General features: G+C 37.8%; 1 protein-coding gene across 1 annotated transcript in view; it reads right to left on the reverse strand.

Annotated features, from left to right (window-relative positions):
* Positions 1–14,676, reverse strand: part of LARGE1 (LARGE xylosyl- and glucuronyltransferase 1) — a 352,715-nt gene extending 338,039 nt beyond the window's left edge. The window contains exon 1 of the mRNA XM_081957172.1: positions 13,751–14,676. The gene's annotated coding sequence lies outside the window, so the exon portion shown is untranslated. The remainder of the gene's footprint in view (positions 1–13,750) is intronic.
* Between the last annotated feature and the right edge of the window lie 336 nt (positions 14,677–15,012).

Genomic DNA, 15,012 nt, shown 5'->3' on the forward strand with positions numbered 1-15,012 from the left:
GTTGTTAAAAGACTCAATGGTCTGGCAAAAAAAAAAGGTCACATATCACACTCATGTGACCACAGGATGCTGCATCCAATCATAAATGTGGCCAAATTCTCAAATGCTCAAATTGCAGTTACATGACTGCAGAGGTTGTCAATGGTCATAAGTGTGAATACAGATTGTTAAAGCTCTTTTTCCAAGGCTGTTGTAACTTTGAACAATCTCTAAATGAATGGTTATACGTTGACAACTACCTGTATTGCAGTATACAAAGTTAGTGTTTTCTTTTACTAAATTATTATTCAAAGTTGTTGGCAGCACAGTAGATTCTGTGTCATGAGGAAAAGCTTCACATTATGCCATTTCATAAATTATAATTTAAATAATTTCTTAAGCAACAGATTTTTTGAAGTCAAATTGCAGTCTTCTTAGTACTATGGGTATAACATAGGGCCAGGTTTTCCTGCCTTGAATTGTATTTAAAATATTTATAACCCCTAATTCAACATTTTCTACCAAAGATGGTTTATACATAATATAGACAAATAAGAAATCATACACAAAAGCAAAAAAATAATGGAGTGTAACATTCATATTGAATGCTTTACAAAAGAAAGGAGACTTCAATCCCAATACAAATTCAAATACAAATTTCTTAAGTGGATATGTCATAAACATGGATTCCTTACATTTCAGGTTCAAAAGGAATTATTCCATAGTCAAACATTTCTCAGCTGCTATTTATTTATTAATTTTAGAGATTAAATTTTCTGAGCAATGTATAGCTGGATAAGCATCATTCCTTCACCCATATTGCATAATATTTAACTAAGATTACTTTACCTGTTGAATTCATCAGCAAGGAACTTTTTCTCCAAGTTCTTATCTATATAACACTTATCATAGCTGAACCTTTTCTAGGATCTCATGTCTATGCACAAGCCATGTTTGGAGAATTTGAGGGAAATGAAGTTGTTTGAAATTTTTAGGAGAAGTCAGCAGGCATTTATATTCAGCTTATTGTAGTGATTTTTCTTATCATCTAACTTCAACTCACAAAAATCACGAAAAACCCAAACCACATTAAATCCTCTGAACATGAAATAATGCATTATTGAAGTCACAGCAGGAGAGCTGCTTAGATGGTATTTAAAAAGAAAAGGTAATTCTAGAACAACCACCTTTTTCCACTACAAGGTTATAACTAAAGAAAAGGGAAGATACATTTTTATACATTTTGTAGATTTGTTTTATCCACAATCACAAAAGGAACAAGGAAAGGATGCTTGTCTTCATTTATTGTTCCTTTTCACAATAGTTGGAAAAATTAATGCCAAAAATGTGTCCAAAATACAAAAGTAAAGATGTAAGACAAATGTTTATGTGCAGTATTTAAAATATATAGCAAATAGCATTATCATCACCAAAACAACAATACATTTCCCCAGAGTCTTACCTGGCATTGGTTCATGCTAATATCTTATTTCAATTTTATTTTTCTTTAGTTGTAGAACTTCCTTTAGTTTTCTATTTGCACTAACAGACATATCTGTCTTTCTAAGCTAGGTAGACACATTTGTCTTTGCATTGTCTACACAACTAGTACTTGTCTGCTGTCTCTATCCAGATGACAATACGTGGCTACTGGGACTTTTCCAGGAAAAAGGGCATATTTGTTACATCATCAAGTCCAACCAAACTCCTGTCTACAGATAATTCTCTATGTAAAATGTGTTTGACATTCCTATCATACACACCTTAATCATTCCAATTTTATTTTATTTTCCTGGGCAATGAATATAACAATGTTTTAGGGTTATATCTAAATGTTTGTGTCTTTCTGAACCAGTGCATTGATACCATAAAAGTCAAGCTGGTTTGCAAACATAGAAAGGTATATAAAGGTATAATAAAGGATGTAAGTATAGCAGTGTTCCAATATTTAAGGGGCTGCCACAGAGAGGAGGGAGTCAAGCTATTTTCCAAGGCACCTGAAGGCCAGACAAGGAAAAATGGATGGAAGCTGACCAAGGAGAGATTCAACCTGGAAATAAGAAGAAATTTTCTGACAGTGAGAACAATCAAGTAATAGAAAAGCTTGCCTTTGGAGGTTGTGGGAGCTTCATCACTGGAGCTTTCAGGAAGAAATTTGACTGCCAATTGTCAGAAATGGTCCCTTCTTGGGCAGGGGATTAGACTAGATGACCTACAAGGTCCCTTCAAACTCTGTTAATCTAATCTTTGTTTCCTTTTCTTTTTCTTATTTTATCCTTGAAATGTCTTTGCTTATTCTTTCATATTCCTTTACCATTTTTCACTTACTCTTGCTAAGTTCAAACAGAAAGTTTCAATTTGTACACACGTTTAAATGCTTATAAAATATTCCCTAACAATTCATGTTTTCAAAGCTCCCAATGCCAAATCCTAAACTCAGAGGGTAGTAAATTCCATTCAAGTGAACTGGATTATTTATGAATTATTATGTTTCAATTTGTGCCACATGACAATTCACACTATAATTATATTGATTATATAAAATGTGTATCATTTTCAGTTTCCTGTTATGTTCATAAGTCAGCAAAAGAAAAACCGTGAGAATATTATTGTATTTCACAGCCAGGACTGCGTTTTTTGGAAGCAACAAACTATTCTTACTGTGAACTCTCATTTCCAGAACTATAAAGCAGATTGAGAAGATGCAATCTCTAGAGAACAACAACCAGGGTACAAGTCAAGAAACAAAAGACCCCAAAATCAATTTAGGAAATTGCAGTAAATCATATCCTGGTTTTATTTTTTTCTTTATTCTGGTATCAACTGTGAAAATTTGAAAAAACTGTGGACTTTCAAAAGCTGCTTAGCATAAGGAATCACTTATATGACAGGATTTAAGTCAGACTGAGTCTTGAGATCCTAAGTAGTAAAGTTACAATACATATCCTCCCAATAAGAACCAGAATTTTCATTGCTTAAGGAATGTGGTTGTTAAGTAAGTCATGCCCAATTTTACAGCCATTTTTGCCATGGTTAATAGGCACTGCAGTAAATACATGCTAGATGCCAAGCTCCCAAATTTTGATTTTGTGACTGTGGGGATGCTGTATCAGTCAGAACTGTGAGAGCTGGACGACACTTTTTCCAGTGTCATTGTAATTTTGAACAGTTGCTAAATGATTGATTGGTTGTAAGTCGAGGAATATTTATAATCATGCTTTCCTTTAATATTGTCACTGTTCTATAAAGAGAAGCTAAGTTTTTTTATTAAGCTTGTTCTGCTTTTAAGGGAAAAAAATCTAGAATCTGTTATTGGAGAAATCATTCTATATGTAGTGATCATTTTCCTTCACACCTAGTACCGTGCAGTTAACTGTGAGCTATCTTTAAAATTGCTCCTTTAAACATTTTATAAACCTATGAAGCATTGATAAAACGACACACCAGAAACAGAAAAGAGAAATTGCTATATGGAAACCATAGTAATAATCATCCTTTCTCTTTTGCTTCCAAGCTGGTAAAAAGGAACAGTTTTGTACCTCCGTTTTATCAAATGTGTTAGACATACAAATAGTGCTGAGATGTATATAAAGATTGGACTAAAGGTAGATTATATCAGAAAGGTAATAATGGCTCTATTGTGAAATGTCCAATGAAATCCCTCTAGAGATAAAAAAATCATTTGAGTGCTCTTTTCCATGTGAAAGAAATCATCTACCTTTCATTTTCCAAAGCAAAGGAGAAACACAATAAAGAGCAAACAGAATAGCAGATATGTAAGATATCTGATTATTATCATTAAGATTTTTCTTCAGAACCAGATCCAACCTATATTGTAGGAGATAATTCTAGGTGGCACAGTGGCTAAGCTTGTCAATCATAAAGGTTGGCAGTTCAAATCCGTAGTATGGGTCTCCTGTGTGAGCAGGGGGTTGGACTAGATGACCTCTAAGGTCCCTTCCAACTCTGTTACTGTTACACTACAAGAGCCATGATGGCGCAATGGTTAGAATGCACTATTGCAGGCTAATTCTGCCGACTGCCAGCAGTTTGATATAAGGAGGAGCCAGATTGTTGGGGGCAATAGGCTGACTCTGTAAACTGCTTAGAGGGTGCAATAAAGCACTGTGAAGTGGTATATAAATCTAACTGCTATTGCTATTACAAATAACAAATCTTCAAATGCCCACCTGAAAACAAAATTTCCAGAATTATCACATGACTGGTTTGCACACTAGAATCCATTAATCTAACATGTACAATAAAAGTAATTCCTTGGAAAACAGCATTTTGTCCTTTTTTACAAAAAAAATACCAAAAGACTTCAAAGATGAATTAAGATATATTAAGATTTAAAAAAAAAAAAAACATAAGGACAATGCCATTTCAGGAATAGAACGCAATGATAGGTTTAAAAAAAAAATATCCATGGAAGATAATCTTTACTTGCTCAGAAAAGTATGTTTTAGTAAAATTTCATGGGCACACACATATTAATCTGATTAGTTTGCCGCATTCTATGTAATGTGTGTGAACTACAACATAGAGAGAGAAAGTGAGCATGCATAGAATATGTAGAATCTGCCATTAGCTTTGAGATGTGTTATAAACTCTTGAAGGTTAGCTCAAGTACCCCTGGGATAAACAGTAAAGTGTTACACTGCACTTGATCCCTGAGAGAGAGAAGTGTAATTTGTTGACGTTATTTGTCTTCTGTAAAACACACAAACTCCCTTGTTTTGAAAAATTGTTCAGAAAGGCTTTGAGAAAGGACAAAATTCTTGACTATCCTTTATAAAAACAAGAATTTTTTTGTAAAATTATATGTGACCTAATGAACATTAAACACTGGCAAATAATGTAGGTATATGGATGAAAGAAAAATGCAACTTTATGCAGCATCAAATGAAATTATAGTTCAAAATTATGGAAAGTAGCAGTTGTACTTTAATCTTCACTGGTCAAACTCATTGGTGATATTCAGCCAGTTCTATCCAGTTTGGGTGAACCGGTAACGGTGGTGGCAGGAGGCTCCTCCCACTTGCCCGGACATCATCACGTCCCATTTTTGACATTCTGCGCATGCGGGCAAACTCACATTTGTGAACCGGTAGCAAAGGTAAGTTGATTTCATGCCTGGAACTTACCTTGACTACTGTGTCCTAGTCACCAAAGTTTAAGGGAATCTAGACAAAATGCACTGCAAGGATACTTAAGGAAACTAGGAGCTAAGCCATGTAATTAGAGCCTGGAAAAACTGAACATAGTCTTGAAAAGAGAAGAAAAATAAGATACCACACTTCTGACATACCTGAAGGATATTACTGTATACAGGAGCCAAGACTTGTACTTTAGCATTCCAGGAGTGAAGATATGGAATAATGGAATCAAATTACAGGAAGACAGACTGTGAATGAATATAAGAAAAGAAGACCTTTCTAATATTAAAAATAGTTTGGGAATGGAACTAATTCTTCAAGGTTGTGGTAGAATTCATTTAATTTCACTGAATGTATTCAAGAGGACAAATGTCCATCAGAGATGCTTTAATTTGTATTTCTGCACCAAGCAGGATTGGGATTACTGATTTAAATGGTTCCAAATATCTTTAAATTCATAAGTACAACACAAGACTCTTAAATAGGTGAGATTCAAGTCATGTGACATGATATAGTCACATATTCTTCTTAACAATGGACGCAAAGAAACTTCCTAGCCTATGGTATTTTGAAAATCACTCCATCTGAACAAGATCTCATTTTGTTTACTTTGCCTACTAGTAAGAACTTCTAATGAATTTGTTAAATCCTTTACAGAAATGTCACTTTAGAATTTAAGAGAAATTGTATGAATATTTGCACCACATTGTTTCAATGCCTATGAATCTTATTATTAATTAGATTTTATACATTGAAATTGTGTTTTAAGTAGTTCAGTAGGAGCCAGTTGGTATCAATTAAAGTTAAGGTTTTCCCATTCTAGAAGGGATGACATGAAATAATGGATTCAAAATACAGAAGAACAGACAATGATTGAATATTAGAAAATAAGCCATTTCTAATATTAAAAGTAGTTTGGAAGCAAATCATAAAGTGTGAGTTCTTGTCTCCCACCTTAGATATAAAGTGAGCAGGTGACATGGGCTAGTAACTCTCTCTCAACCCTAGGAAGCAGGCAATGGCAAACAGCTTTTGAAATCTTCCCAAGAAAATCAATGACTTGTCCAGGCAGTTGCCAGGAGTAAAAATGCAACAACACTGGCTTTAAGACATGCACACACATACTTTATAATCAAAAAACTAATTTTATTGATGTAAAACAACTGAAACAAAATCAATCATGTCATCAACTAAAAAACATCACAGATGTATTTTTAACCCTATTTAAAGACCAACAATTTATCCCCTAATCTCAGCGGGCACAGGGTATGTCCCAAACTTCAGGAATACAGATACATAGAGAAGGCCTCGCACCATATCTGTGTAATTCCCTAAACAACTATGAAAGTGATCCAAAAGAATACTTAACTTTGGATGATTTAGGCCAGTGGTTCTCAACCTGTGGGTCGGGACCCCTTTGGGGGTCGAATGACCCTTTCACAGGGGTCGCCTAAGACCATTGGAAAACACATATTTTCAATGGTCTTAGGAACCGAGACACCAATTTTATGGTTGGGAGTCACCACAACATGAGGAGTTGTATTAAAGGGTCGCGGCATTGGAAAGGTTGAGAACCACTGACTTAGGCTAAAGTAATTTTTAAAAGGTTATTAAAAGAATTTACTATAAGAAAGAGAAAATATTTTTCTTCTTCTCTTTCTATTCCTAATCATGTAAACTTCAAACCAGGAAGAAGGAAAGTCATGGTGGAATTATTAGTATATCTGAAGCTGGGTTTTGAAATTTTTCTTAAAAATCTAATTGGTCCTATCTTTAAAAAATGAGCATACGGGTAATCTTTGACTTACGTGTCAATATGTGAAAACATGATATCTTTAATCGAGCCTAGAATGTTCAGTGTAAGTCATGCTGGTTATATATTGGAGCTCCCATGTGACCAGACTTGATTTTATGACTTTTTTTTTACAATGACTATTAAATAAACACAAAGGTCGCTAAGCAAATCAATGTATTCCTATGGGTGTTTTTTGCCAGAAACTGCTGACGACAGGCAAACTAATGTCATTAACCGTGGCCAAGTGACTGAGGAACACCTGCCGAAAAGGTGAACCAGTTGCCAGGACCTGAAATGCAGTCATGTGACTGTGGGGATAGGTGCAGCCATCAGAACTCCAGAAAGGATTCATATGGAGCCTTTGGTGGATTTGTTGTAACTATGAATGTTCACTAAGTGACCAGTCATTAAGCAACTATCTGTATACTCTGCACAAATTTAACTGTGAGATATATAATAGTAGTTCTGATTTGCTACAATCCACCAACTACAACATATCAAAAAAACTGATTCTAATAAAACTTGTGTTCTTCTAAACCAATGGTGGTTTGCAGGCGGTACGCCCCAGTACAGGCGTACGGAGCCTGCCTAGAACATTGAGTACCATTCCAGTATGGTGCCCCGGAAGACCCACCTGCCCGCCCGAGCTCCTTACATGTCCTTTAAAGCCTTTGGTGCTTCCGCGCAGGGTGAGTATAGCATCTGCACGATGCTCCTACGAGCAGCTGGAGTGTCATGGTGGCTTGCAGAAGCATCGCTGGCAGCTACAATGCATGCATGCACCACACACATGTGCAGACACACTGTGCACGTCCATGTGGGCAACGCCGGGCCCATTCCAACTGGTACTGCTGCTGGTACAGTTGGAATGAGATCCAGAACCCACCACTGTTCTAAACCCAATGGAAGACCCATGAAACCTTCTCATGGACTTTAATAGAATTTGCATCAATCCTGAAAGACATAAATGAGGAACATCAAAACTTGAATTGTATCCAAGATTGAATTGGAAGCCAGCAGAGCATGAAATGCACTAATGTGGCATATATTCACACTGATTGAGTTTTTCCTTGCTATGATGACAGAAATCTTACATGTTGCTGTTGCTTAGCTAGGGCTTATACAGTGTCTCTAGGCAGTTAAGCCTGAGAGATGTTATAGATACTACTGTCAATTCTCATTTGCACCAAAACCTAAAGTGAAGACAAGAATGTATAGGAGAAGCAAGTTGTTATCAAAGAACAAGACATACAGTATATTATTGGTTTGGCTCAGGTAGAAGATGGCATTTTTGGTGCCAGAAATGTTTGATTACCCAAAAGGTTTGTGATTCACAGTGATTATTGGTGATCCAAAATTACCATTAAAATCAGAAGGGAAAAATATAAAGAGACCTCATCTCAACTGTTCTAATTCTATTTTTGCATTTCAGCATGCCCACTCATTCATTAACGCTACCTTTTTGGTTCTCAGTAACATCTCTAGAGAATGTATGCATTCAGGCTTTTTTTTTTGCCTAGAAAATATTTAAGTTGGAATTTTCTGTAGTTTGCTCATCAGGCTTATGATTTACATAACTGGAAAGCAAATATCTAACAAGTAATTCACCAGTGGCATGTGGTCAGTACAAAATATGAGTATTGACAACAACCAAGTAAGATTAGCATTTGAAACGTGCATTTCTACATGCTGCTTATTTTGTTACAAATAAAAAAACAACAACAAGTAACCTCCCTCATCAAATTTCACAACAGAATATAGAATTTTAGAGAGCTATAAAATTTCTACTTCAATTTAAAATTATTAGCCTCAATGTAACATTTGTAAACCCAAACTCAAGGAAATAGGTTATGATCCATGTACAAAATATAAGTTTGTAATCAGGGAATTAGTCCTCCATCCCAAATTATCCATCAGTCTTTTTGTACCACCTGAATTCACACATAATGTAATTAATGTGAACACATATTTTGTTGAAAAAAACTACAACGGTTATGGTTTCGAGAATTATACTAACATAGCCAATTAAACGAATAATTTTATGGCCACTCTTGTCTAGTATCAATTTATCCCAATATCTGGACTCCAAGATACATAACTAAAAAGGACAATTATGAAAACTGGATTTTGACGGCCAATATGGACATACTTCTATTTCCATATTGTAAGTACATAGATATCTGTGTAACAAGAAATGCTCAGATGATTAGGCAAATTTGTAGCATTGTGCATCTCTGCAGAATACGTAAGAACATTTCATTTCAACAAGAGACACACGAAGTAACAGATGCTGAATCAAACTCACAGAAGAGATAGTTCTGGGCACCAACACAATTTATTTATAAAGAAAATTACTTTACCTAGGTGAAATGTTCTAATAATAATCTATATATCTATATGTATATCTATATCTATATCTATATGTATATCTATATGTATATCTATATGTATATCTATATCTATATCTATCTATCTATCATCTATCATCTATCTATCTATCTATCTATCTATCTATCATCTATCTATCTATCTATCTATCTATCTATCTATCTATATATATATATATATATCATCTATCTATCTATCATCATCTATCTATCTATCTATCATCTATCTATCTATCTATCTATTATCTATCTATCTATCTATCATCTATCTATCTATCTATCATCTATCTATCTATCTATCTATCTATCTATCTATCTATCTATCTATCTATCTATCTATCTATCTATATATATATATATATATATATATTGTTTCAACCTCTGTAGTATATTTGTAAATTCCATGTTAGTCTGTTCAACATTGTATTTAGAGAAGTCTTAGTATTCCAATAAAATTCAATAGCTTGCATACAGTACCTAGTATTTTAGTATTCAGCCCTATTCCAGTTCTCTTTCATGTGTACTCCTTCAACATCTAAAAGGATTATTAAATTTCTGTATAATGAAATTTCAAATCTAACATATATATTATTATTTTTTGAAAAAAACAGACTGGATATGTGCCATTTTCTTAGCTATTAGTTTTACCTTCTAGCACTACTAATGCTAGTATTAACATTAGGAATATTCAAGTATGTTCCTTCCAATGCATTCCCAAAGTATAGTTATTTTAAGTATTTGCTAAACAGAAAGCCAGTATGGTGTAGTGGTTAAGGCATCAGACTAGAAACCAGAAAGCTCTGAGTTCCAGTGCCGACAAAGCCCGCTGGTAACTTGGGCCAGTCACTTTCTCTCAGCCCTAGGGAAGGAAGGAATGGTAAACCATTTTTAAAAAAAAACTTTGCCAAGAAAACTGTAGAGATTTGTCCAGACAGTCTCCAAGAATCAGACAATTGAATGGAAGAGGGGAAAACTGCTAATGCATCACATCAGCCGAGACATTCAGCCAAAATACTGATTCCAGGCAGGACTCAGGGAGAAAAAAATGGGGAAAAAATGCACTAGCCTTAATATAGATGGCATAACTTGTACACCATCAACCGCAAAGCTGCCAAGTCAATTACCTATCAATGACTGCAGCCACTGCAGATTTTTCCTGCCCTTTAAGCCTTAATGATCACAAAGTTGTGATCCCATCAGTAACAAAAAAATATGTCAAGGTAGTAAGAATTCCTGAACCTACTTAATTTTAAGTTAGACTTTACTATCAATTTTATTAAACTTTGGGCTCATTGCAGTTACTTACTAGATTTCCAGTGTACTGGGAGAGGCCAAGAATAGCAACAATAGCATTTTCTCTAATATATTGCTGAATAGACGATAGTATATATAAAATACTATTCCAATGGTGTACTCACAGGTGCTTCTTGAAACTACAGGGGAAAGGTAAGCATCCTTTGGCTCATGTATAAAGTTTCTGTATTTCTTAGGTACAAAGGTGATAAAGAGTAATTTATATGACATTTTGAGTACAGAGTGATTTATCATTCATCTTATTCAGATGCCTGTCCTCTTAGCGAAAAGGGTCATCATTATTTTTAACAGCTTAATGTACTAAGATTCCAAAGAGTACAGTGCATAACTTCTTGTACTTGATCTGAATTACCATCACATTCACACTCACTAGCACATTTAATTTAGCATTTCCATTGTCATATAACTATATGCTGAAATAATTACTCAAACCTCTTAATTTTACTAAAATTAAATGGAAGCCTAAGAGAATTCCTAATTGGAATCAAGGCCAGGGAAACAATCTCTATTTATCTGCTTACAAATCAGTCCTGAATTACGATTTGAAGACTTATCTGAAAATTCCAGTGGTCACCTCAGTTTTCTTTCCCACAAAGTTTGAGAAAATAAAGTCTGTAAATATTGTATTAGAAAGCAATGATAACCTGAAAATGGAGAAATATTGCTAGAGAGTTCTTTTGAATTTGTGTTCTTTTATGTCATGTCTGATTCTTCCCAGCTCTATTTCCAATATTTAAGATAAAAATTGAATGATAGTTCTCCAGTCCAAAATGTCCATATCATTTGCCTACAACACTGCAAATCGTATACAACTCTAATTTGGCACACTGAATTCAAATCTCAAGATGGTCAGGGCAAAACAACACAACTTCCACATATTTATCTCATAGCAAATTCATTAATCTAGCTGAATTTATGCAAAATGAGTTTACTTAAGATCAGACCTAAGAGTCACTCAACAGCTCTTGAGTTATTTTATTCGATGGACAAAGTGAAATATATTTTTAAAAGTTAGCTCATTATATTAAAAGTATACTATATAGTTATGCAACACTGCTTAGCATGCCAAGTTAATGATTTTAAATCTTAGCATCTAGCTTTGTCGGTCATATTCCAATCTAAGTACATAAGGCAAAGAATAAAATGAAAAGAGAAATTCAGGGTTAACTGCTCAAGATTTTACAGCTATTTAATTAAAACATTTTCACCTATGCCTCCAGAATCAGTCAACTATGACAAAAACCTTTACTTGTTGTCTTTAATGGTAATACAAAAAGAATCTTCATTAAGAAATATTTTACATAGCCAAAAGAGGTCTATATCAGGTAGATTTCGAATGCAGACTATAAATTAGGAATACTTATAGTGATACTTAAAAGAAAGTCTTGAGAAACTTCATGTTAACTCTACAAAGTCAATACATTGTTTACTTGTTCCCCAGGGAAATGAACTTAATGAATTAAATGATACAATACATAGACAGTGTAACAACAAAAATCTGTTGCAGAAATATAAGCAGTGTATAAATACCCCCCTTTTTTCCAATTAAATAGTCATCTAACATTGTACTTAATGAGTTGAAAGCAACCCATTCCTTGAAAAGATCCCATTTAACCACATTGCCTATTAAGGGAGGAGACTGGCTTTAATAAATTCAGAGAAGGCTGAAAAATGTTTACTGCCCATTCATCCTGGAAAAGAAGTGGACACAGCTGATAATGTGACAGCTCTTTATTGAATGTAATTGCTTAAGTCAAAGCAGCCAGAAAGCTTGCTTGTGGAAATGTAGAAGTGACCTTTTTAGCATGCTAATTAACATACCTTCAGGTGTGGACACACCAGCAATTATTTGTAGATAAAGAAGAAGGTCTTTTGCTAGCTGTGCCATTTTAAACAAAGGGTAGAATATAATTCTGATGTAAAAGGAAAGCTTTCAAGTTAATCAAAGCTGTCCATTGGAGGTTTTATTACGTTTATTAGTATTTACGCAGATCACAGATAATTCTTCCAATTATAGTTAATATCATAAATTATTAAAAACTATATGTCTCATTTGGCAAACTGATGCTTAGTTAAGGATGCACATGTTTATGGACAAACTGCACATTTGTTTCTAAATCTTCATCTGTTTCATTCATATCTTTATTCTGGGGCAAATTTCTCTTTTTTTTTTCTCAAGACATGTTTCACCTTCTCTCATATTAAGAAACTGGGCTCAAAAATTACGTATTTGTATAAATACTGAGATTAACAAGAATTTCTACTCTAACTGTAAACAAGTTCCTCTTCGCTATTCCACCTTCTAATCCCTTTTTATAAAAGTGGCATATAATGCAATAGTGATACTAATAGGATTCTAACACTCCCCCCCCCCACCGCTCCCCCGCCATGCTGTCATGCAGTCTGGACGCCACAGTGAAAATATCTGATTGAGGTCAGTGAGGAGATTTAAAGTCTCACTAATAAGTTGAAATCTTTTGTGTTCAGGGTGAACACTTCCAGAATACCCAAGTATTATTTGGGGGGAGGGAGAGTCCACTTCTTCACTATCAAAGTCTCCTGAAACAATCTTTTCCATGACAGGTAACAAGTGACATTTCTCCCAACTTTTTAAAGTCCCAGATCCAGAAACAACATTTTTTTTAAAAAAAAACTGAAAAGCAGTCAAAAGTTACTTTTTTCTATGGAATAATTTTAATCTTACATTCCAAATAAAATTTAGGGGTATGGAAAAAGGGGCATCTAACTAGTGAATGTTTTGCAGTTGCTCTGATCCTGTGCAGAATCCATTCAGATCTGGGATACTTACTCCCAAGGATTGCAGTGCGTCCCTCAATGTTATATGTACAATAAACCACTTTATTTAGACCCGTTAAACAGAACATCAGTCTTAAAGCTACAATTCTATCAGACCCTCGGGGAGAGGGAGGCACAGGAGGCACATTTCCTTCTATAGGAATATGTGCGGGATCGAAGTGCACGAGAATTTCAAAGGGAAGGGGGCAAAACAAACCCAAAGAAGCGGAGGGGGGGAGCGCTCCCTTTTTCCTCCTTCCCCACAAAGCAACGCCAAACCGATCGAGCATCACCGCCCAAGCCCTGAGCAACCCCTTTACCTTCTCTGGGGTTGCTGCTGCTGCCGCTGCCGCCGCGGAAAGCTCTAAAGTCTTTGCCAGTGGGGGGATCCCCGGATGACACCGGCCCTTTCTAAACCGGGTGGTTGTTTTACTCCGCCGTAGGAACTCGCCGGGAGAGCAGGGGGTAAACCCCTCGTCCTGGTCCGGCTTGAATTCGCTGGAGACGCTGCCAAGCGGGGAGGGGGAGCTGCCACAGAAAACAAGGCTCCGCTCCAAGTGAGCCCGGGTCCCTCCAGCGGTCCCAGGCTGGGGAAGCTCCCGTCGGCCCAATTTGGGTGAGATCAGCGGAACTGGGGGGGGGGGGGGGCGTGGAGGAGAAAGACTTGGCAGATCAGGAGCCCCCCGCTCTCCCCGGCTGCCTCTTCAGGGCCTGCCCGCTCCGTCTCTCTCCATGCTGCCTTGGGGGAGGCAACTCCCTAGAGCCGGCCGCACGCCCCCCTCCCGAGCCGCACCGAGGCACCCGCCGGCGTCGGCCCGCGGGACCCCGAGGTGGCCGGGGCAGAGGCGGGTCTGCCAAGCTCCGCCGCGGCCTCCCCGGGGCCTGCAGGCACGCCTTGCGGGGAACGCCAGGCCCGGCTGTGGTTCGGCGAGGCAGGCGGGGAAAGCCCCCCGAGAAGACCGCGGGCGACTAAGAGGAAGAGGTGGCGGCCCGGCCTGGGGAGCCGCGCTGCGCTTGGGGCTGCTGCCTTGGCTTCACTCACTCCTTCACTCTCGGGTCGCCGGCTGGGCTTTTTTTCTCAGCAGCGCCCCGCCGCCGGTCCAAATGTCACCATGCCAGCAGCCGAGCGGCCCCCTCTCCACGGGGGAAGGCGGGCTCCCGGGCGGCGCTTAGCAAGGCTGCTGCCCGGGGTAGCCTCTCTCGCTTGCGGGGAAGCCGACTGTAAGCGGCGGCAGCAGCACCGCCACCGCCGCCGTTCCCTCCCTCCCTCCCTCTTTCCCCTCCTCCTCCTCCCGGGTGATGCCAAGAGACTCCTCGCCCTCGCGCCCACCCGGCCTCAGGACGGCAGAGGAGCGAAGAGCCGCGGCTCAAGGCAGCTGTAGCCACCGAGGCTCTGTGTCATCTCTGTCCGCGCCGCGGGCTGCGAAGAGGCGAGGCGGGGCCAGGCCGCCGACATACACGCCGCCCAGTGACAGGCGGCGCACGAGGGCCCAACCAGGAGAGGCCCCCTGCTGCAGAGGCCCTCCCCCTCGCCCGCCCCTCGACCCCTCCCGTGTCTGCTTCATCCGCTCCGGGAGAGCGA

The sequence above is a fragment of the Natrix helvetica genome (genome assembly GCF_964273705.1).
Source record: "Natrix helvetica genome assembly, chromosome: 6".
In the NCBI taxonomy this organism is placed as follows: domain Eukaryota; kingdom Metazoa; phylum Chordata; class Lepidosauria; order Squamata; family Natricidae; genus Natrix; species Natrix helvetica.